This window comes from Nycticebus coucang, chromosome 1 (assembly GCF_027406575.1).
Source record: "Nycticebus coucang isolate mNycCou1 chromosome 1, mNycCou1.pri, whole genome shotgun sequence".
NCBI classification, from domain to species: Eukaryota; Metazoa; Chordata; class Mammalia; order Primates; family Lorisidae; genus Nycticebus; species Nycticebus coucang.
The window spans coordinates 66,763,227-66,785,471 of record NC_069780.1 but is presented as its reverse complement, the minus strand read 5'-3'; the positions used below and the strand labels follow the sequence as shown (position 1 = coordinate 66,785,471).

At 39.7% G+C, this 22,245-nt stretch overlaps 1 protein-coding gene across 2 annotated transcripts in view; it reads left to right on the top strand.

Annotated features, from left to right (window-relative positions):
* The window catches only part of TBC1D9 (TBC1 domain family member 9), a 150,939-nt gene that overhangs the window by 5,181 nt on the left and 123,513 nt on the right, over positions 1-22,245 (top strand). The window contains exon 1 of one of the 2 annotated variants that reach the window (XM_053582071.1): positions 12,514-12,642. The exons of the other annotated variant lie outside the window; for it this stretch is intronic. The gene's annotated coding sequence lies outside the window, so the exon portion shown is untranslated. Of the gene's footprint in view, positions 1-12,513; positions 12,643-22,245 lie in introns of those variants that run through there. 2 annotated transcript variants of the gene reach the window in all.

Genomic DNA, 22,245 nt, shown 5'->3' with positions numbered 1-22,245 from the left:
TGGCTCACGCATGTAATCCTAGCACGCTGGGAGGCCGAGGCGGGTGGATTGCTTGAGCTCATGGCTTCAAGACCAGCCTGAGCAAAAAGCAAGACCCCATCTCTACTAAAAATAGAAAAACTGAGGCAAGAGGATCACTTGAGCCCATGAGTTGGAGGTTGCTGTGAGCTATGATGCCACTATCCAGGGCGATAGCTTGAGACTCTGTCTCAAAAAAAAAAACAAAAGTGCATTCTGACTCTTTGATTAACAATGAGTTTATTCAGATGTAACCCCACTGGGAGTCAAGGACAGAACTGAATGTGTATAGTTTTCACATTACTGTGAAGTCAAAAAATAGAAAGTCGAGCTATCTATGTTTTAGAATCAGCTTTTCCCCCCAAAACAAAACAACAGTAACAAAGATTTTAAAACGATTGGGATTATGACTGAGATTTTATTGCATCTATAAATAAATTTTGGCGAAATTGTTACCGGTATAGTGTCCAGTCTTCCAGACTATGAACATGATATGTTCCTTTATTTATTTACATTAAAAATTTTTTCTCTCAATGTTTTACAGATTTTTATGTACAGGAGGTCTTACACATCTTTTATTAGACTTATTCCTAAATATTTTGTACTTTTTTACTGTGTTGTCTATTATGTTTTTTGTTTGTTTGTTTTGTTTTGTTTATAAGAGACAGGGTCTCACTTTGTCACCCTCTGTAGAGTAATGTAGTGTCACAGCTCACTGCAACCTCAAACTCTTGGGCTTAAGTGGTTCTCTTGCCTCAGCCTCCCAAGTAGCTGGGACTACAGGCGCCCACCACAACACCCCGCTATTTTTCTATTGTAGCTGTGATTGATAAGCAGGTTGGCCGTGCTCCAACCCGCTAACCCCCGTGTATGTGGCTGGCACCCTTACCACTGAGCTACAGCGCCATGCCTACATTATGTCTTTTGAAAATTTTATTATCTATTTCTTTTTTGGTGGAGAGGTATAGTTGTTTTTTTATATTGACTCTGAATCTAGAATGTGGCTAACTTAAGAAATGAATTCTAGTAATTTATCTATAGATCTTTTTTGTAATTTCTATATATATGATCATGTCATCTAATCATATTGAGAGTTCTATTTCTTTTTTAATCTCTATGCTTGTAAAAAGTTTTCTTTGTCTTTCTTCCCAGTCTAGGACCTCATAATTATGAATTCATGTGGTGATAGTACATGTCCTTGTCTCTTTTTTGAAAGTCTCCAAAGAAGGACTTTCCAAAGAACAAGGCTCCAAAGAACAACTGTTGTTCATTGTTAAGTATGGTGATCATTGTAGATGTTTTTTTCATTTTAAGAAATTCTTATTTCTAGTTTGCCAAGAGTTTTTAATTATGTATGGATGATGAATTGTGAAAAATGCTGTTCTGTGTTTATGGAAGTCATCATGAGACTTTTCTCTTTTATTTCATTAGTGTGGTGACTTATATTAATTAATTTTCAAGTGTTTAACTGAACTGGCATATAATAATCCTCATATAGCATTATAATTTATAATTTTAGTATTTTCCTGATGAACTGAACATTTTATCATTACAAAATTTTGGCTATATCTCCAGAATTGCTTTTGCCTCATTGTAGTTAGAACAGATTTATTTGGTTAGTGTTTTTATGGTTTCTGTTTTTCATACTTTTACTTTCAACCTTTCTTTTACTTTCAAACTCTTGGGTTTTAAACATAAGTCCTTATGTTTTAGATATGTCTTTTATAAATAGCAGATAGTTAATTTTTTACTTAATACATTTTGAAATTTGTTGCCTCTTACTTGGATTTTTAAAACAATTTACATGTTACTGGGGTTTAAATCTACTGTTTTACTAAGTGCTTTCTATTTTTTCTACCTGCCCTATGGTTTATTTTCTTTCCTTGCCTTTTGGTGGGATATGAGAGTTAATTTTTTTTTTTTTTTTTTGAGACAGAGCCTCAAGCTGTTGCCCTGGGTAGAGTGTCATGGCATCACAGCTCACAGCAACCTCAAACTCCTGGGCTCAAGAGATTCTCCTGCCTCGGCCTCCCAAGTAGCTAGGACTACAGTTGCCCGCCACAATGCCTCGCTGTTTTTTTTTTTTTTTTGGTTGCAGCCATCATTGTTGTTTGGTGGGCCTGGGGTAGATTCGAACCCGCCTGCTCAGGTGTATGTGTCTGGCGCCTTACCCGCTTGAGCCATAGGTGCCGAGCCGAGAGTTAGTTTTTTTGAGTAACGTTTTTTTTCAGACTCTATTAGCTACAATGTTTATAATCATTTCATTATTATTTTAGTAGTTACTCTGGAGATTACAAATGATTTTATAATTATTAACATATTATTAAATGGTACTTTTATTTTTTATTTTTTTAATTGGTATTTTTAATCTTAAGTAATGCAAAGACCATGGGATGCTTTAACTCCCCAACCTTAATTTACATGGTGGTGTTGTAATGTATTTTAGTTTTTAACATATTTTCTATTCAAAACATATAATTATTACATTACTTTTTTTCCCCCTTGAACCAGCGTCTCACTCTGTCACTCAGGCTGCAGTAGAGTGGTGTGGTCATGGCTCACTGTAACCTCAAACACCTGAGTCACGTGATCCCCTTGCCTTAGCCTCCCTAGAAGTAGAGGCACATGCCACCGTACCTGGCTTAGTTTAAAATATATATATATTTGTAGAGATGGAGTCTCTGTTGCTGTCCACTGGCCTAGTCAGAGACACAGAGGCAGACACTGCAGACGAAATGAATGATTTGTTAAGGGATGGCTGGTGCTCGTTTGGGCACAGCAGCAATTGGCCGTCTTTACTCACTTTCTTACATACCCAAACTCATCAGATAAAATAATCCAAGAACAAGGGACAAAAGGTAAAGATGCCTTATCAATGTTAACACAGCACAGTATGTAAGCACCTTTCTAAACCAAGAATATCTTGTTTGGTGATAAACAACAATGGAGATGAACCACAAAGGGCAGGGTTGTCTGTTCTGTTTGTCTACTTCCCTATATGACTAACTGAAAGTTTTTTTGTGCAAACAGAGGTAGGAGATTAAGGAGATTGCCCCAGGAATGATCTGTCTCCAGCTACCACTTGGCAAGGGTCTCCAGTACATTCTTTCCTTTAAGGCATGACTGCAGCCCAAGTACTGGAATTGTTCCCTCTCAGAGCCTTGTGGCCTCAAGGAGCCCAAATGAGACTGATTCACCTACAAGGGTGCAGTGGACTGTGCCCCTTTAAGTCTCACTGTGTTGTACAGACTGGTCTCAAACTCTTGGCCTCAAGCAATCCCCCCTCCCACCTCAGCCTCCCAAAGTGCTGGGATTATAGGTGTAAGCTGCTGTGCCCAGCTAATTATCACCATTTTAAAAGTCAGTATTTTCAGTTACGTTTTCACATGTTTACCATTTTTGTTTTACTTTCTTCTTCAATCTCTGACCGTTTTTTTCTGTAATCATTTCCCTCTACCTGAAAAACATTCTTTACTCTTTAATGAGAACCCACTGGTGATAAATTTGCTCAGATTTTGTATGTTTTTACTATACTTACATTTTTTTTTTTTTTTTTTAAGAGACAGAGTCTCACTTTATCACCCTTGGTAGAGTGCCGTGGCGTCAGAGGGCTCACAGCAACCTCCAACACCTGGACTTAGGTGATTCTCTTGCCTCAGTCTCCCAAGTGGCTGGAACTACAGATGCCTGCCACAATGCCTGGCTATTTTTGTTGTTGTTGTTTGGCCAGGGCCAGGTTTGAACCTGCCACCTTCAGTATATGGGTCTGGCGCCCTACTCACTGAGCCACAGGAACCACCCTATACTTTCATTCTTAAAAAATATGTTTGGTTTGAATGGTTGGCCATTACTATTTTTTAAGCATGGTTACTCCATTGTCTTCTGATCTGCATTATTTATTTTGAGAAGTACTGTCACTGTTGCAGGAAGACCAGGCCCAATGGAGAGAAAGAACACCCAAACACCCACACCCATATTTAAAAGAGGAAGGAAGGGCTTTACTATAGCCAGTGGAGCCACTGTAGACTAGAGTCCAAAATGGCCTTGCTCCCTGACTGGCTCTGTCTTTTCCCTTTTTTCTCCAATCAAGATCTCCTTGTCCACGGGTACCCTTCTCATTGGTCATTGTGAATCGAGCTAGAGAAGGTGGGTGTGGGCTTTTACAGGAGTGGAAGCAAGGGTTAGTTTCCAGGTCCCAAGAAGTTAAGTTTCTACAAATTCCTAAGAGCTTGGTCACCATGGAGAGGACTTTGTAGGTGTGTCTTTGGGGCTTCTGTGAGAAGACTTTTGTTCTCTCAGGCCTTACTTTTCCTGGGTATCATCTCTCATCACTATGAATTATTGCTCCTTTGAAGGTAATATGTCTTTTTTCTCTAACTTCTCTTCAAGTTTTCTGTTTTAGTTTGGTTTTCTAAAGCTTTTCTATGCTCCAAATATTTGTGGACTTTTATTTTTTTAACTAAAAAAATTATTTTTATTTTTTATTTCAGATTGATATGAGGGCATATACAATTAGGTTAAAATGCTTGTGTTTTAAGGTAAAGTTCAAGAATTTGTGGATTTTTAAAAATTCTGCTTGGGGGCTAGGCGGGGTAGTTCACACCTATAATCCTAGCGCTCTGAGTGGTGGAGGTGGGAGGGTCACTTGAGGTCAGGAATTGAAGACCAGCCTGTGCAAGAGTGAGACCCTGTTTATACTAAAAATAGAAAAAATTAAGAGGCTCTGTGGTGTGTCTGTAGTCCTAGGTACCCGATAGGTTGAGGCAGGAGAATTGCTTAAGCTAGGAGTTTGTGGTTGCTGTGAGCTAGGCTGATGCCACTTCACTGTAGCCAGTGTAACAGAGTGAGACTCTGTCTCAAAAAATAAAATAAAAATAAATTCTTTGGTACGTCTTCCACTGTTTTTCTAAACTTCTGATCTACTGTCTCTTCAAATACGGCTTTGTCCCCGTTCTCTCATCTCTCTTTCTGGGCCTCCAGTTACATGTATGTTAGATATTGTCATTGTTTCTTCTGTGTCTGTTACTTGGTGATTTTTACTTGCTTCATTTTGGTTACTTTTTTCTGATCTGTATTATAGTTAAATTTAACTGTCTCTTTAAATATATTTAATCTGCTATTCATCCTAACCACTTAAACTGATTTTTCCAATTAGAAAAATTCTGTTTGGTTCATTTTTACAATTTCCAGTTATCACAAGTGTCTTGTTTTCCTTTCTGAGTAAGTGTAGTTCTTCTAAAGTTTCTGGTGACTTAAAAATCTTGAGTCCACATGGGTCTGTTTTATTGTCTGTTATTTCTCCTACTTCTCATTCACGCTGTTACATTATCCTTTATGCCTGGTTCCTTTTGATTATAAACTGACATAGTACTTCTACTTTGTAGAACTAATCTGAACCATAAGATGATGTTATTTTTTATAAGACAGAATTTTTTTCCCGCCAGTTGTAAACTAAAATTACTTTAATTTTAGGTATCAGTGTATTTTAAAACCGAGCTCTAACCTGGGCAGTTTTGCCCTTTTAGGATTCATATTGAGTGATAGGCTTCCAAGATCCCATGCCAAAGAGAGGGGAGGAACATCATTAGCTTTCCCTGCTTCTTTGGTGGCATTGACCCCTACCTGGTCTACCCAGTCATGATTCTATTAAAAGCACAGCTAGACTTCTTTCAGCCACTCAGGAGCTCCTTTCAGCAAATTTTCCCTAAATAATAGTTGCCCCAAATGTAGGGCTATAAATCCTAAGTCTTTCTTTCCCCCTTTGATATTTGAAAGTCCAATTGATACCTAAAATTAAAGTGTATAGTTTTCCTCACATACTAATTACCTTGCTGCCATTATAAGATAGGTGCTATTATTATCCTCATTTTATAGAAAAGGAAACTTAAGGCTTTAGTGATTGAGTGACTTACCTAGGCCCCATAGCTAGTAAGTGGGTGGCTATTTAATTTTCGTATTTATTTAGTATTCTTTGCAAGACTAATTATAATGGTGTACAGGATCAGACAATTAAGTGTAAGAACTCTAGAAAAAGTGCTACATACTTCATTGCTGAATATCACTATGGTCACCTTTTTTTTTTTTTTTTGTAGAGACAGAGTCTCACTTTATGGCCCTCGGTAGAGTGCCGTGGCCTCACACAGCTCACAGCAACCTCCAATTCCTGGGCTTAAGTGATTCTCTTGCCTCAGCCTTCTGAGTAGCTGGGACTACAGGCGCCTGCCACAATGCCCGGCTATTTTTTTGGTTGCAGTTTGGCCAGGGCCAGGTTTGAACCCACCACCCTCGGTACATGGGGCTGGCGCCTCACCGACTGAACCACAGGCGCCACCCCCAACTATGGTCACCTTTGAAATACTCCCCTTGGGAAGCTGTGCACCTAGGCCACCCTTCAAAGCAATTTTAGAAATCTTTTTCTGGAATGTCCATCAGAACTGTCACTGTATGAGGTCTCACAATTAAGCTCTTGAACTCATTCTAGAAAAAGTGCTTTGAAGGGTGAACTAGATGTTTGCATCAGTGCATAGATTACCGAGGGCAGTACTTTGACAGTGACCATAGCAATATTCAGCAGTGGGGTATATAGCACTTTTTCTAGGATAAGTTTGCAGACTTAATTGTCTGGCCTTGTATGTTAACCTTCTTTTTCTTTTTTCTTTTCTATTTATGTATGTATGTATGTATTTAGAGACAGTGTCTCATTTTGTCACCCTTGGTAGAGTGCTGTGGCATCATGGCTCACAGCAACCTCAAATTCTTGGGCACAAGGGATCCTCTTGCTTCAGCCTCCCAAATTGCTGGGATTGTGGGCACCCGCCACAGCACCCAGGTATTTTTAGAGATGGGTCTTGTTCTTTCTCAGGCTGGTCTTGAAGTCCTGAGCTCAGGCAATCTACACTTCTCAGCCTTCCAGAGTGCTAGGATTACAGGCACGAGCCACCATCCCCGGCCTGTTAACCTTATTTTTCTCTTACCACCACCTTGAGAATACAATAAAAGCTATGGACCCTACCTCCAGAAAAAAGGACTCCAAAAATGTGTATATAATTGTAGGAGCTTCATACATCTCTGTTGAATTAGAACATAGGGGCATCAAGTTAGAGGGTCTCATCAAGAGTGAAATGTGTTGAGTACCAACTATGTTTATTTGGATTGTGAAACTTTACAAAGATGGAAAATAAAGAGAAGGTAAGTTTCTGTTGCAGAGCTGTCACTAACCTAGTGAGCAGCCCTGAATGAACACAGGGGAGTTAGGAACATGGGCATAGAGCCGTGTGAGCACCGACTATTTACACCTGTATGAAATTGTTCCATCTAAGGTAGAGCTTTGTACTGCCCATGAATTTGACATTTTGTACTCAACGGAGACCTTCACAACTGTGGAAACTTTCTATTTGATAATCAAATAACTCCCAGTGGTAGGAAAGAAATGACAAAACAATGTTTGTGAAGCCAGGGGTCAGTAAGAGGTACTTGTTTTTAGGAAAAAAGAGTTCATCTTGCTAATTTGTAAGTACTATATTAGCAAAAAGTTGCAACTAGTTGCCCTTGTGTATTTATTTATGCAGTTGACTCTTGAACAATTTGGGAGTTAAGGATGCTGATGGCTTTGCCTTCAAAAATCCACATGTAACTTTCGACTCTCCTGAAATGTAACTCTTAGTAGCCCGCTATTACTGATAACATAAACAACAGATTAACACATATTTTGATGTTACACGCATTGTATACTGTGTTCTTATGATCAAGCAAGCTAGGGAAAAGGAAGTGTTACTAAAAATCATAAGGAAGAGAAAATGTGTTTACTGTTCACTAAGTGGAAGTGAGTTTCTCAAAGGTCTTCATCCTCATCTTCACAATGAGCACCTGAGGAGGAGGAAGACGAGGGGTTGGTCTTGCTGTCTCAGGGGTGGTAGAGACAGAAAAAAATCTACTATGAGTGCACCTGTGTAGTTTAAATCCATGTTGTTCAAAGGTCACGTGTGTAAAATCAGTTAAAGTTGGTGTTCATTCCTAATTTTGTAACTGGTGACTTCTGTGAGTGGGGCTGAGGAGTAGCCTTTAGCTGTGTCTGGAGCTGACTCATAATCCTTATGTAAATATCAAGTGCTGCTAGCAAGAAGCATGATTAGACAAAAGCAGATACTGCTTGCTTGTTCCATAAATTCCTCCAGCTCTGTTAGTGTCAACTTTAAGAGAACTTTGTCCATTGCCCATAAAAATTGGACAGAATGATGTCATTGCCCATAACAATTTGTCTTGAGACTTTGCCTTACTCTCCAAAGAAGCAGGAAGAATAAATGCATATAATTTAATTTGTGTAGGATTGGAGATGACATTTGACATCTTCTGTGTGTGTAAACTGGTCACAAAAACTAGGAAAGAGGAAAATTACTCTCAGTTTCCTCTCAGAAATTTTAGGAATTTGAGAGTTTGAGGCAGACTTTCTATCCTAGAAGTATTGTACATACTCTCTGCTTTGACATCATCCTGCACAGAGAGGAAATGATTTATGAAGAGGTCTGTTTGTAAATCATGGTATGGTTCCCAGGCCTGCCCACAAAAACCTGTTTTGGAGTTGTGTACAGATCAAAAATTGGTAATTTGGAAGTGGGCGGCTTATAATGCTAACAGCTATAATAGGGGCCACCTTGAGTGGTAGGTCTTGGAGGCGGTTTCATGAATGCTTCACCACATGGTGCACTGCAGGGACCACCAGGCAAATTGGAAAACTATGACAAAGCCTGGTGGTGGGCAGCTGAGGTAGGAGCCTGCAGTGAGCTAGATTTTAGCACTGTACTCCAGCCTGGGTGACAGAGGGAGGCTTTGTCTAAAAAAAAAAAAAGAAGAAGAAGAAAGAAAGGAAGAAAAAGAAAAATCACACAAGGCTTGCTGTGTGCATGTGTGCACAACTTCTCTGTGTTCCTACCTCTCTCGCAGGGTCTGCTTTTCACTCTTTCCCTTCACTTAGTAAGCAGACAGCTGGATTCCAGTCACAGCCCTACCTGTCAGAGATGCGATTTGAAGTTTTCTCTTTCTTTCTGAGCTTGATTTCCTTATCCAAAATGTGGCTTAGTAACCTTTAGCACCAGTTGTGAAGATGCTGTAAGTTGTGTAGAATGCAGGGAACATGACCACCCAGTGGAGGCTGCCCCAGCCCTGTCCTAGCCTTGCTGAGGATCTCAGGTGGGTGTTAGGGGCAGCAGGGTCCAGTTCACAGCAGTGTGGGAGGAACTGAAGAATTTGGCTGTTTACAGAGACATTGCGTTTTGTAAAGGATGCTCTTAAAGCAAATGGGCATGTCTGAAATTTAGAAAGCTTAACAAAGTTAAGTCAAATGCTCGGGCTTTGTCGAGAAGATAAAGTTTGATCAGCAACCTTAAATTATTTGTACGTATCTTGCTCCTTCCTGTCCTGCCTCCCGTCCTCCCTTCCTGATACTGTGTTTTGAAAGCCCTCCCTGCAGTGGAAGGTCGACAGTCTCTCTCCCTGTTCTTGCACAAATAGCTCTCTCTGGCAGTGGCAAACTGGGATTGATCACCTGGGAGAGAACTGGACTATATAAGGAATTTGGAAGGATCCTCTAGTTAAACTAGGAAACTGTGAAAAAGGCATTAATCCCTTCCCCCCCATTCTTTGGTTTCCTTTTCTGTCAGGTGTGTGACCTGGAGAGCTCAGAGGATAGGGCAGCCGTTTTTTAAGGTGTTCTACAATTTCCACTGGCTTTTATTGATAGTTTGCATTTCACAGTTTTGCTGTTGATTTCCTTCCTTCCTCCCTCCCTCCCTCCATCACTCCCTCCCTCCTCACTCTGTTGCCCCGGGCTACAGTGCCAGGCCTGGCCCAAAACCCCAAATGCCTGGATTCAGAGCAATCCTCCTTCAGCCTCTCAAGTAGCTGGGACTAAGGATGCCTGCTACAAAGCCCAGCTAATTTTTCAATTTTTAGTAGAGACAGGGTCTCACTCTTGCTCAGGCTGGTCTCAAAACTCCTGAGATCAAAGGATCCTCTTCCCTCAGCCTCCCTCAGCCTGGCTGCTGTTAGGTTATTTACACATCTGTTCAGGGAGCAGTAGGTTGCTATATTTTCTAGCTATGGGATCCATTCAGGAGACCCAAAAAGTTTCTTCTCTCTCTCTCCACTGGAGATCTGGATATCTGAGTTCAAGGAGCACAGAGCCAGGTGAATAGTCCAAGGAGGTGATGTCTGGGAAATGCACACTCATAATTGCAGCTCCAGGCCTAGATTTTCTGTTCCACTGTTTTAAGGCTTGCTGGGCAGGTATTTGCTAGAGTAAAGGTCAAGTAGAACATGAGGGACTGACTCTCTGTTCACACTTTAAACAGAAAGAGTGAGCTCTTTGTTTGTCTAATTCTGTTTTTTTTATATTACTTGTTTTTAGTGCTTCTTAATAAGGAACACTCTCTACATGTCAGTAATGCATAAAAATTAATTTTTAAATCATACCTAGAAAACAAGGTAATTCTTAATGAAAATAAATGGTACTTACCTAACAACAACAAAATAAAAATAATAAACGGAACTTTTAATATATTTACATTTGGGCTCTTAATTAGAGTATAAAAAGAAAGAAACGATTAATTCATTTCTTAATACTCTTTTTTTACTCCATTCCCACTTTTATCACATTTACATATCTATTGCTATAATGAATAATGTAAAATATATTATTTCCGGAAGCATCATTATAATAAAATTTCAAATCTCTGATCTACAGCGAAATTTCAAAACATTGTTATTGCAGTTATTTTATTAATGCATAGTTACATTTTAAAAAATTAATTTTACAATTAGCATAGACAGAGTATAAAGGCAGAGGACTTAACATTTGTTGAAATCCTTCTGTGGTTCAGTCATTCTGCTGACAACTTTTCATACATTCATTAATTTAATTTTCATTAGCATCCCTGTATGCTAGACATCATTTCCTCTTTTGTAGATGGAGAGATTGAGTGCTCAGAGAAGCTAATATTTACTTGGGGAGATGTCGCTAGTAACAGGCAGAGCTTGGATTTGTGCTCAGTTTTGACTGAATTTGGAAAGACAGAAGCAACAGAAAGGGAGGTTTTTTGTTTTTTTTTTTTTTTTAAGGAGAGAAGAAGATGATCTTGGAATGCATCCTTAGGAAAGCTAAAGGAAACTGAGGCAAGGTTTAGAAATGCAGTCTTGAGTATGGAAATGAAGGGAACTAGCAGAGCAAAGCTGCAACGTCTCCCAGGTGTTTTGATGTCACTGGCTAGCAGCTGTCGTGTGTTACAGATACCTGACTATATGCCAAGGAGAAAGTCTGCAAACTATCTCTAGATTTTGCCAAAAAAAGTTTTCCAAATTTTTCCTATGTCAAGCCTTCTAGTTCAGCTGTCTTTGGGACAATATGGAGCCATTGCAAGTTATGAAAGTAAGAGGGTATTGAACATTGGAATACAGGACTAGACAAGGGAAAGACTTGTTTATATGAATATTCAACAAGGAAAATAAATATTCACATTTATTGTACGGGTGGTCACTCTCAAGATTTTATAGCTAACAAGAGAGGAAAAATGTAAATTTGGCATGCCATATTGATTTTCATTAATGTAATTTGTGTTAAATATCATAAGGATTGTCTTTATTTAATATATGTTAATTGTCCATTGTGAACATAAAACTATTACTAAGATTTTCATAGGGTCATTGTGACTTGGCTCCCAACTCCATTTTTTTCTCTTAGAGATGCCTAAACTGGTAGCAATTTGAATAACCTGAAATTATATACAAGAATGATAGAATTAATTATGAATATGTATTTTTCTGAAGCTAAGGGCTCCATTACTTTGTATCAGCCCTTAAAATGGGTTGTGAAATCAAAAAATTAAGAGTTGGTATCCTAAAGTCTGGTGTTGCTCAATTCTGAATTTTCCACCAAAGTGATTCTCAGAAATTTATTACTGTGCTTCCAGCAGGCTTCCAATAAACTGTAAGGTGTCATATGCCATTTCCAGTGTTGCTGTCCACTGGGCTACTGGTCGATGACACACAGGCAGCACCATAGACAAAATGAATGATTTTAAAAGGGATGGCTGCTGCTCACTCAGGCACATCAGCAATCACTTGTCTTTATTCACTTTCTTATATACCCAAACTCATCAGGTAAAAATAATCCAAGAATAAAGAAGACAAAAGGTAACAAAACTGTCATCAAGAGTCCTTATCAGCATTAATACAGCAAAGTACGTACACACCTTTCTAAACTAAGAATACCCTATTGGAGATAAACAAAAATGGAGACAAACCACACTGTTTGCCCACTTCCCTATATGACTAACTGAAAGTTAATGTGTAAGTAGAGGTAGGGGATTAAATGCAACGGCCCATGGCCCCAGGCAGATGATCTGTCTCCAGCCACGACTTGGCGAGGCTCTCCGGCACATTCTTTCCTTTCAGGCGTGATTGCCTGCATTTTTCAGCAAAACTGCTTATGCAAGTTGGGGGAGAATATCCCCCAAAACTCACATCTAGCCCAAGTTTTGGAAATGTTCCTTCTCAGGGCCTCGTACTTCAAGGAGCACAAATGAGACTGATTCACCTTACAAGGATACAGAGGACTGCCCCCTTCATTTTCAGGTAATTCTTTTAGTCTTCCAACCAGTTAAGATTGTTCAGTTTACTGTGTTTTATTCGAACAATAGGAACGTAATACTTACCTTTTACAACAATGACGAAAATGTTAGTGCTTCTCTTGTGCCGTTACTTACTGGATACCCAGAAGTAAGGACCTTTGACCATAGTTCTTTAGTTTCTCTTTGTGGGGCAGAGTATGGGGGTATGAGAGAGAGACAGAAACAAGAGACACAGAGAAGGGGGAGGGAACAGGGCACGGATTATGCAGAGAAGATGGTGTTGTCTCAGGCTAAGGATGGTTCCAGCTGCTCCTCTTCCTTGCAGACCCTCCTCTGAGGGCTCCTTGCTAGGATTCTCTGTACTGTGGCACATGCAGCTCTGACAAGTCATTTCCCCAGTTGTCCCTTATTAATTTTTCTTGCCTTCAGAGAATGAAGAGAAGCGTGGGGTCCTAATACCCAACAGTGAGTTGGCATTTCCTTTTTCACTCGTCAGCCTAATCATGTTACAGTTCTGGTTGGACAGCCCAACTAAACCTTACAGACCATATTCATTGCTGCACTTAACTGTTAGGCCTCTAGTCCTCAGCATAGCGCTCAGTACATCTATCTTTCTTCCTGTTCTCTATTTTGCAGCAGAACCACTTCTAGTTTCTCAAATTCGTCCTGCCGCAGTGTAACCTGTGATTCCCCGTGTGAGGTCAAAGGGTCAACCCCTCACACGGTTTATCTACCCTATTTATCTGCTCTCAGTTGTGCATCTGAGCCCACTGGCTCCCTCTCCCTCTTTCTCTCCCCAAGAAAACCCAGCTTCATAAAAGATTCTATGGAGTCATAAGAAGGCATCGTGAAGTTTTATTTTGTAAAAAATGTGAAATTTGTTGGTTATTCTTTTGATAACCTTACAAATTTTGTCAGTATCACTCCAATTTCAGGGTGTGCGTTTGCCCCCCCAAAGCACTTTATTCCTTTTACAAAACTTAAATAACTTAGGTTGTAACCTTGATACATGCCTAACGAGTTGTGATCAATTGCCTCTTTCTTACTGCCAGTAAAAACTTTACTTGGCAAAGAACAACATGCTTTTGTTTTTGTAGTCATTTCACTTTGCCACAGGGATTGCATATAATTGGATACAGTAGCCATACTCAACATTAGCATGTGTGCTTTTAAAGGCCAATTGTACTCTGAGCATAGTGGCTCACTCCTGTAATCCCAGGTTGAAATGGGAGGATCACTTAAGGCCAGGAGCTCAAGACCAGTCTGGGCAGCTTAGTGAGACCCCCATATCTATAAAAAATAAAAAAGTTAGCCTGGTGTGGTGGCATTTGTCTATAGCTCAAGCTATACAGGAGGTTGGGACAAGGATCACTTGAGCCCAGATCAAGGCTACAGTGAGCTATGATCATCCTGCTGCATTCCAGTAGGTGATATAGATGGTAGGTAGATGATTCCTGGGTGACAGAGTAAGACTCCATCTCTAGAATGAATGAATGAATAAAGGCTGCTAGCAGATTTTTATTTCTGTTGTGCTTATAACTCATTTCATTAAAGTTTAGATGAGCACAGGATTTAACACAGTGCTTAGGCTTAGAAGAATGTGAGTTTTTTTCCCCTTTGTTCTTACTCACTACATCTTTGTCTTGGAGGACCCATAATGTTTATGCAGAACAGGAGACAATATTTTTGAAAAGCTTAGTAAATGTAGACAGTCTCTTTGGTGTTAATCATCTTTATAAGGGCCTTGGGAATGTCCTTCAAACAGACTATAAATGACAAAGAGAAAGTTCCTATTCGAGATCAGTTATGGCGGACTGAAAGGGTTTGGTAAAAAGAAATTGTGTATTTCTCTTCCATTGTAATTGCAATTTATAGTGAGTTTAAGAATTCCTTCCTCCCTCCCTCCCTCCCTTCCTTCTCTCCCTTCCTTCCCTCCTTCCTTCCTTTCTTCATCCCTTCCTTTTTTTGAAACAGGATCTTCCTGTCATCTAGGGTGGAGTGCAGGCATACAATCGTAGGTCACTGCAGCCTTGAACACTTGGGCTCAAGGCATCCTCCTGCCTTGGCCTCCTAAAGTGCTTGGATTACAGGCATGGGCCACCACACCTGGCCAGTGGTTGTTATCTTAAAGGATTTTTGTAACGGAAGGATACACAGCAATACTATCTCTTAAATATGTGACTATGTTTCTTAACTTTTTTGAGACTATTTCTTTTTTATTGTTTCAGATTCATTGAGGGTACAAAGAATTAGGTAATACTGATTGCGTTTGTTAGATAAAGTCCCTCTTATTATTGTGTCCCACCCCCAAGAGGTGTGCCATACACCATGACCTCCCATCTCCCTCTCTCCTGCCCTCTCCCCACTTGCTCATTCCTGTAACCTCCCCCCCACCCATGTATTAGTTCATCTACTGCCTTCATATCAGAATAGAGTACATTGGATGTTTTTTGTTTTTTTTTTATTGTTGGGATTCATTGAGGGTACAATAAGCCAGGTTACACTGATTGCAATTGTTAGGTAAAGTCCCTCTTGCAATCATGTCTTGCCCCCATAAAGTGTGACACACACCAAGGCCCCACCCACCTCCCTCCTTCCCTCTTTCTGTTCCCCCCCATAACCATAATTGTCATTAATTGTCCTCATATCAAAATTGAGTACATAGGATTCATGCTTCTCCATTCTTGTGATGCTTTACTAAGAATAATGTCTTCCACGTCCATCCAGATTAATACGAAGGATGTAAAGTCTCCATTTTTTTTAATGGCTGAATACTATTCCATGGTATACATATACCACAGTTTGTTAATCCATTCCTGGGTTGGTGGGCATTTAGGCTGTTTCCACATTTTGGCAATTGTAAATTGAGCTGCAATAAACAGTCTAGTACAAGTGTCCTTATGATAAAAGGATTTCTTTCCTTCTGGGTAGATGCCCAGTAATGGGATTGCAGGATCAAATGGGAGGTCTAGCTTGAGTGCTTTGAGGTTTCTCCATACTTCCTTCCAGAAAGGTTGTACTAGTTTGCAGTCCCACCAGCAGTGTAAAAGTGTTCCCTTCTCTCCACATCCACGCCAGCATCTGCAGTTTTGAGATGTGGGCCATTCTCACTGGGGTTAGATGATATCTCAGGGTTGTTTTGATTTGCATTTCTCTAATATATAGAGATGATGAACATTTTTTCATGTGTTTGTTAGCCATTCGTCTGTCGTCTTTAGAGAAAGTTCTATTCATGTCTCTTGCCCATTGATATAAGGGATTGTTGGCTTTTTTCATGTGGATTCATTTGAGTTCTCTACAGATCCTAGTTATCAAGCTTTTGTCTGATTGAAAATATGCAAATATCCTTTCCCATTGTGTAGGTTGTCTCTTTGCTTTGGTTATTGTCTCCTTAGCTGTACAGAAGCTTTTCAGTTTAATGAAGTCCCATTTGTTTATTTTTGTTGTTGTTGCGATTGCCATGGCAGTCTTCTTCATGAAGTCTTTCCCCAGGCCAGTATCTTCCAGTGTTTTTCCTATGCTTTCTTGGAGGATTTTTATTGTTTCATGCCTTAAGTTTAAGTCCTTTATCCATCTTGAATCAATTTTTGTGAGTGGGGAAAGGTGTGGGTCCAGTTTCAGTCTTTTACATGTAGACATCCAGTTCTCCCAACACCATTTATAGAATAGGGAGTCTTTCCCCCAAGGTATGTTCTTGTTTGGTTTATCAAAGATTAGGTGGTTGTAAAATGTTAGTTACATTTCTTTGTTTTCAATTCGATTCCAAGTGTCTATGTCTCTGTTTTTGTGCCAGTACCATGCTGTCTTGAGCACTATGGCTTTGTAGTACAGACTAAAATCTGGTATGCTGATGCCCCCAGCTTTATTTTTGTTACAGAGAACTGCCTTAGCTATACGGGGTTTTTTCCAGTTCCATACAAAACGCAGAATCATTTTTTCCAAATCTTGAAAGTACGATGTTGGTATTTTGATAGGAATGGCATTGAATAGGTAGATTGTATTGGGAAGTATAGACATTTTAACAATGTTGATTCTTCCCATCCATGAGCATGGTATGTTCTTCCATTTGTTAATATCCTCTGCTATTTCCTTTCTGAGGATTTCATAGTTTTCTTTATAGGGGTCCTTCACCTCCTTCGTTAGGTATACTCCTAGGTATTTAATTTTCTTTGAAACTATGGTGAAGGGAGTTGTGTCCTTAATTAGCTTCTCATCTTGACTGTTATTGGTGTACACAAAGGCTACTGACTTGTGGACATTGATTTTATATCCTGAAACATTATTGTATTTTTTGATGACTTCTAGGAGTCTTGTGGTTGAGTCTTTGGGGTTCTCTAAGTATAAGATCATGTTGTCAGCAAAGAGGGAGAGTTTGACCTCCTCTGCTCCATTTGGATTCCCTTTATTTCCTTGTCTTGCCTAATTGTATTGGCTAGAACTTCCAGCACTACGTTGAATAGTAAAGGTGACAGAGGACAACCTTGTCTGGTTCCAGTTCTAAGAGGAAAAGCTTTGAGTTTTACTGCATTCAGTAAAATATTGGCTGTGGGTTTGTCATAGATAGCTTCAGTCAGTTTTAGAAATGTGCCACCTATGCCTATACTCTTCAGTGTTCTAATTAGAAAAGGATGCTGGATTTTATCAAATGCTTTTTCTGCATCTATTGAGAGGATCATGTGATCTTTATTTTTGCCTCTGTTAATATGGTGGATAACGTTTATAGACTTGCGTATGTTAAACCAACCTTGCATCCCTGGGATGAAGCCTACTTGATCATGATGAATGACTTTTTTGCTGATAAGCTGTAATCTATTGGCTAGGATTTCGTTGAGAATTTTTGCGTCTATGTTCATGAGTGAGATTGGTCTGAAATTCTCCTTTTTGTTTGGGTCTTTTCCTGGTTTTGGTATCAGGGTGATGTTTGCTTCATAGAATGTGTTGGGGAAGATTCCTTCTTCCTCAATTTTTTGGAATAATTTCTGCAGTACAGGAATAAGCTCTTCCTTGAAGGTTTGATAGAATTCTGGAGTGAAGCCATCTGGACCAGGGCATTTTTTGGTTGGAAGATTTTTTATTGTTTCTTTGATCTCAGTGCTTGAAATTGGTCTGTTCAGGAGCTCTATTTCTTCCTGGCTGAGTCTAGGGAGAGGGTGTGATTCCAAATATTGATCCATTCCTTTCACATTGTCAAATTTCTGGGCATAGAGTTTCTGGTTGTATTCAGAGATGATCTCTTGTATCTCTGTGGGATCAGTTGTTATTTCCCCTTTATCATTTCTGATTGATGTTACTAGAGATTTTACTTTTCTATTCCTCGTTAGTCTGGCCAATGGTTTATCTATTTTATTTATTTTTTCAAAAAACCAACTCCTTGTTTCATTAATTTTCTGAATGATTCTTTTGTTTTCAATTTCATTGATCTCTGATTTGATTTTGGATATTTCTTTTCTTCTACTGAGTTTAGGCTTAGATTGTTCTTCTTTTTCCAATTCCATAAGATCTCTTGTGAGATTGTTGATGTGCTCTCTTTCTGTTTTTCGAATGTAGGCATCTAAAGCGATGAATTTTCCTCTCAAAACTGCTTTTGCAGTATCCCACAGGTTTTGGTAGCTTGTGTCTTCATTGTCGTTATGCTCAAGGAAGTTAATGATTTCCTGTTTTATTTCTTCCTTCACCCATCTGTTATTCAACAGAAGATTGTTTAATTTCCATGCGTTTGGGTGGGGTCGAGCATTTTTGTTAGAGTTGAGTTCCACCTTTAGTGCCTTGTGGTCTGAGAAGATACAAGGTAAAATTTTAATTTTGATTCTGTTGATATTTGTTTTGTGTCCCAGGATATGATCAATTTTGGAGAATGTTCCATGGGGTGATGAGAAGAATGTATATTCTTTATCTTTGGGATGGAGTGTTCTATATGCGTCTATCAAGCACAGTTGTTCTAGGGTCTCATTTAAATCTCTTATATCTTTGTTTAATTTCTGTTTAGAGGATCTGTCCAGCTCTGTAAGAGGTGTGTTAAGGTCCCCTGTTATGATGGTATTATCAGATATCATATTGCTCAGACTGAGTAAGGTCTGTTTCAAGAATCTGGGAGCATTTAAATTGGGTGCATAGATATTTAGAATTGAAATGTCTTCTGGTTGTATTTTTCCCTTGACCAATATACAGTGACCATCTTTGTCTTTTTTGACTTTAGTTGCTTTAAATCCACATGTATCTGAAAAGAAGATTGCAACTCCTGTTTTCTTTTGAATTCCATTTGCCTAAAAAATTGTCTTCCAACCCTTGACTCAGAGCTTGAATTTGTCTTTTGAAGCCAGGTGTGTTTCTTGCAGACAGCAGATGGATGGCTTGTGTTTTTTAATCCAGTCAACCAATCTATGTCTCTTCAGTGGGGAATTCAAGCCATTAACATTTATTGAGATAATTGATAAGTGTGGTAGTATTCTATTCATCTTATTTTGTGAGACTCCATTACTTAGTTTTATCTTTTGCATCAGTGTGGAGGTTAGGTTCTGTCCTTTAATTTCTGAGTTCTTACTTTGCTGCTGATCCATTGTGGTGGTCAGTGTGCAGAACAGGTTGAAGTATTTCCTGTAGAGCTGGTCTTGTTGTGGCGAATTTCCTCAATGTTTGTATATCCGTAAATGATTTTATTTCTCCGTCAATTTTTAAGCTTAGCTTAGCAGGGTACAGAATTCTGGGCTGGAAATTGTTCTGTTTAAGTAGATTAAAGGTAGATGACCATTGTCTCCTTGCTTGGAAAGTTTCATTAGAGAAGTCTGTGGTCACTCTGATGGATTTGCCCCTGTAGGTCAACTGGCGCTTACTCCTGGCAGCTTGCAGAATCTTTTCTTTTGTCTTGACTTTGGAAAGGTTCATTACAATGTGTCTTGGAGAAGCTCGGTTAGAGTTGAGGCGACCTGGGGTCCGATAGCCCTCTGAAAGCAGTGTGTCAGAATCTTTGGTGATATTTGGGAAATTTTCTTTTGTAATACTCTCTAGTATGGCTTCCATTCCTCTGGGGCATTCTTCTTCCCCTTCTGGAATTCCTATAACTCGTATGTTGGAGCGCTTCATAAAGTCCCATAATTCTGACAGTGAACGTTCTGTTTTCTCTCTCTTCTTTTCTGCCTCTTTTACTATCTGAGTTATCTCAATAACTTTGTCTTCTACCTCTGAAATTCTTTCTTCTGCATGGTCTAACCTGTTGGTGATACTTTCCATTGCATCTTTAAGTTCCCTGATTGACTGTTTCATTTCCTTCAGCTCTGCTATGTCCTTTTTATATTCTTCATATCGTTCATCTCTTATTTGATTCTGTTTTTGAATTTCCTTTTGGTTATTTTCCACTTTATTAGCAGTTTCCTTCATTGTTTCCATCATTTTTTTCATTGTTTTCAACATGTGTATTCTAAATTCCCTTTCTGTCATTCCTAACATTTCTGTATAGGTGGAATCCTCTGCAGTAGCTACCTCATGGACCCTTGGCGGGGTTGTTCTGGAGTGGTTCTTCATGTTGCCTGGAGTTTTCTGCTGATTCTTCCTCATGAGTGATTTGTTTTATCTGTTTCCTTGCCCTAATTTTCCTTTCACTTCCTCTTGTTCTTTAAGTTCTCGTGCCTGTGGACTAAGGGTTACAGGACCAGAAGGGTGAGAAGGTTGAAGAGCAAAAAAGGGATAAAAGAAAGGAGGACCTAGTGATAAGAAAAAAAAAAAAAGAATAATAGAGAAAGGAGAGGGGGTGGGTAAAAGGAATATTGACAAAAAGAAGAGAGGCACAGAAAGAGGGAGACAGAGCAATATAGGTGTACAGTAGGGTACTTTGATACAACCTTAAATAACAAACCACCTTCTGGGGGTGCCCAGTTGGGTGGTTCCCTTGAGGTCAGCAGCTCTTTGCTAACCTGATCAGACACAGTACCCCCACCTCCACCAAGTAGAGAGAAAAGACAAAAATGCTATAAATCAAACCAAAGCAAGCAAACAGAAAACTTTACGGGATAAAATTGGCTGGAAAAACCAAATAATAGCGGTAGAAACACTAACAAAAATGAAGTTCTAATTATTGAAATAGGCAGCAATGGGAAATTATAATTAAACTAGAAAAATTGAGAAAGAAAAAGGATCTGTATGGAAAAGGTTGAACTTAAAAAACAAAACAACAATCAACAAGATCAAAATAAACAAAAAAAAATAACCAAACCAAAAACAAAAACAAACAAAACAAAAACACAACCAAAAACAAAGCAGTATGTATATGTTATTGAATATTGTCTGGGCAACACGTGGTCTTCTGGGGTATGAGATGTTAATCACAGTTCTGATAGGACTGGAGGCTGCTAGTTTCTCAAACTCCAGCAGGTAGACACCCTAAATCTCTCTTCAGCCCACTTAAAAGGCACTTTGAGCTTGTTCACTTGCTGAGCAGAAGCTTTCCCAGGGAAGTGCTTGTCGCTGGAATCACTGCTGAAGTGGCTATCCACTTACCCTGTGTGCCAAAACTGGTCTCCCTCTGCCCCCTATGGTTAGGGCTGCAAGGCGGCTCAGACCCCACCCTGAGGCTATTTGGTCACTGGGTTACCAGCTCCCACCCAATTCCAGCTCTGCGACCCTGAGGGCGGAGCTTGCCGGGGCAGATCGCTCACAATGGCTGCCTGTGACCCAGAGCCAAACACTATTAGCTCCGTCTGGCTCAGTGGCTCAGACTGGGGCCCTAGACAAAGGCCAAAGTTCTCCGCACTCCCGCTCAGGCTCTCCCCAAGGCAGTTCAGCTGAGTGCCAAGTCCAAAGACACCAAAACAGTTCACAGGTAAGGCCTTTCTGGTTTGCAGTCTCGCTGCTACTGAACTTAGAGTTGCGGGCGTGTTTAGACGGATTGAACACTCGTGACCACTTGCCGGTTTTCCACTGTTTTAGTCCTCCTCTTGGGGTCCAGAAGTCTCTCGCTGACTCCCTGTATCCTCTTAGGGGTGATGATAGGCAGATCCCACCAGCCAGAGATGTCTGGAGTCCTATCTCCCCAGACTCACGGTGCCCAGATGCAAGGAAGCTGTTACTCGGCTGCCATCTTGCTCCGCCTCCTACATTGGATTTTTGATTCTCCATTCTTATGATGCTTTACTAAGAAGAATGTGTTCACCTCCATCCAGGTTAAAACAAAAGATGTAAAGTCTCCATCATTTTTAGTGGCTGAATAGTATTCCATGGTATACATATACCACAGCTTGTTAATCCATTCTTGGGTTGGTGGGCATTTTGGTTGTTTCAACATTTTGGCAATTGTAAATTGAACTGCAATAAACAGTCTAGTGCAAATGTGCTTGTGATAAAAGGATTTTTTTTTCTTCTGAGTAGAGGCCTAGTAATGGGATTGCAGGATGAAATGGGAGGTCTAATTTGAGTTCTTTGAGGATTCTCCATATTTCCTTCTGAAAAGGTTGTGTTCTTTCCCACAACAGTGTAAAAGTGTTCCCTTCTCTCTACATCCACTCCAGCAACTGCAGCTTTGAGACTTTGTGATGTAGGCTGTTCTCACTGGGTTTAGGTGAGATCTCAGAGTGGTTTTGATTTGCATTACTCTGATGATTAGGGATGATGACCATTT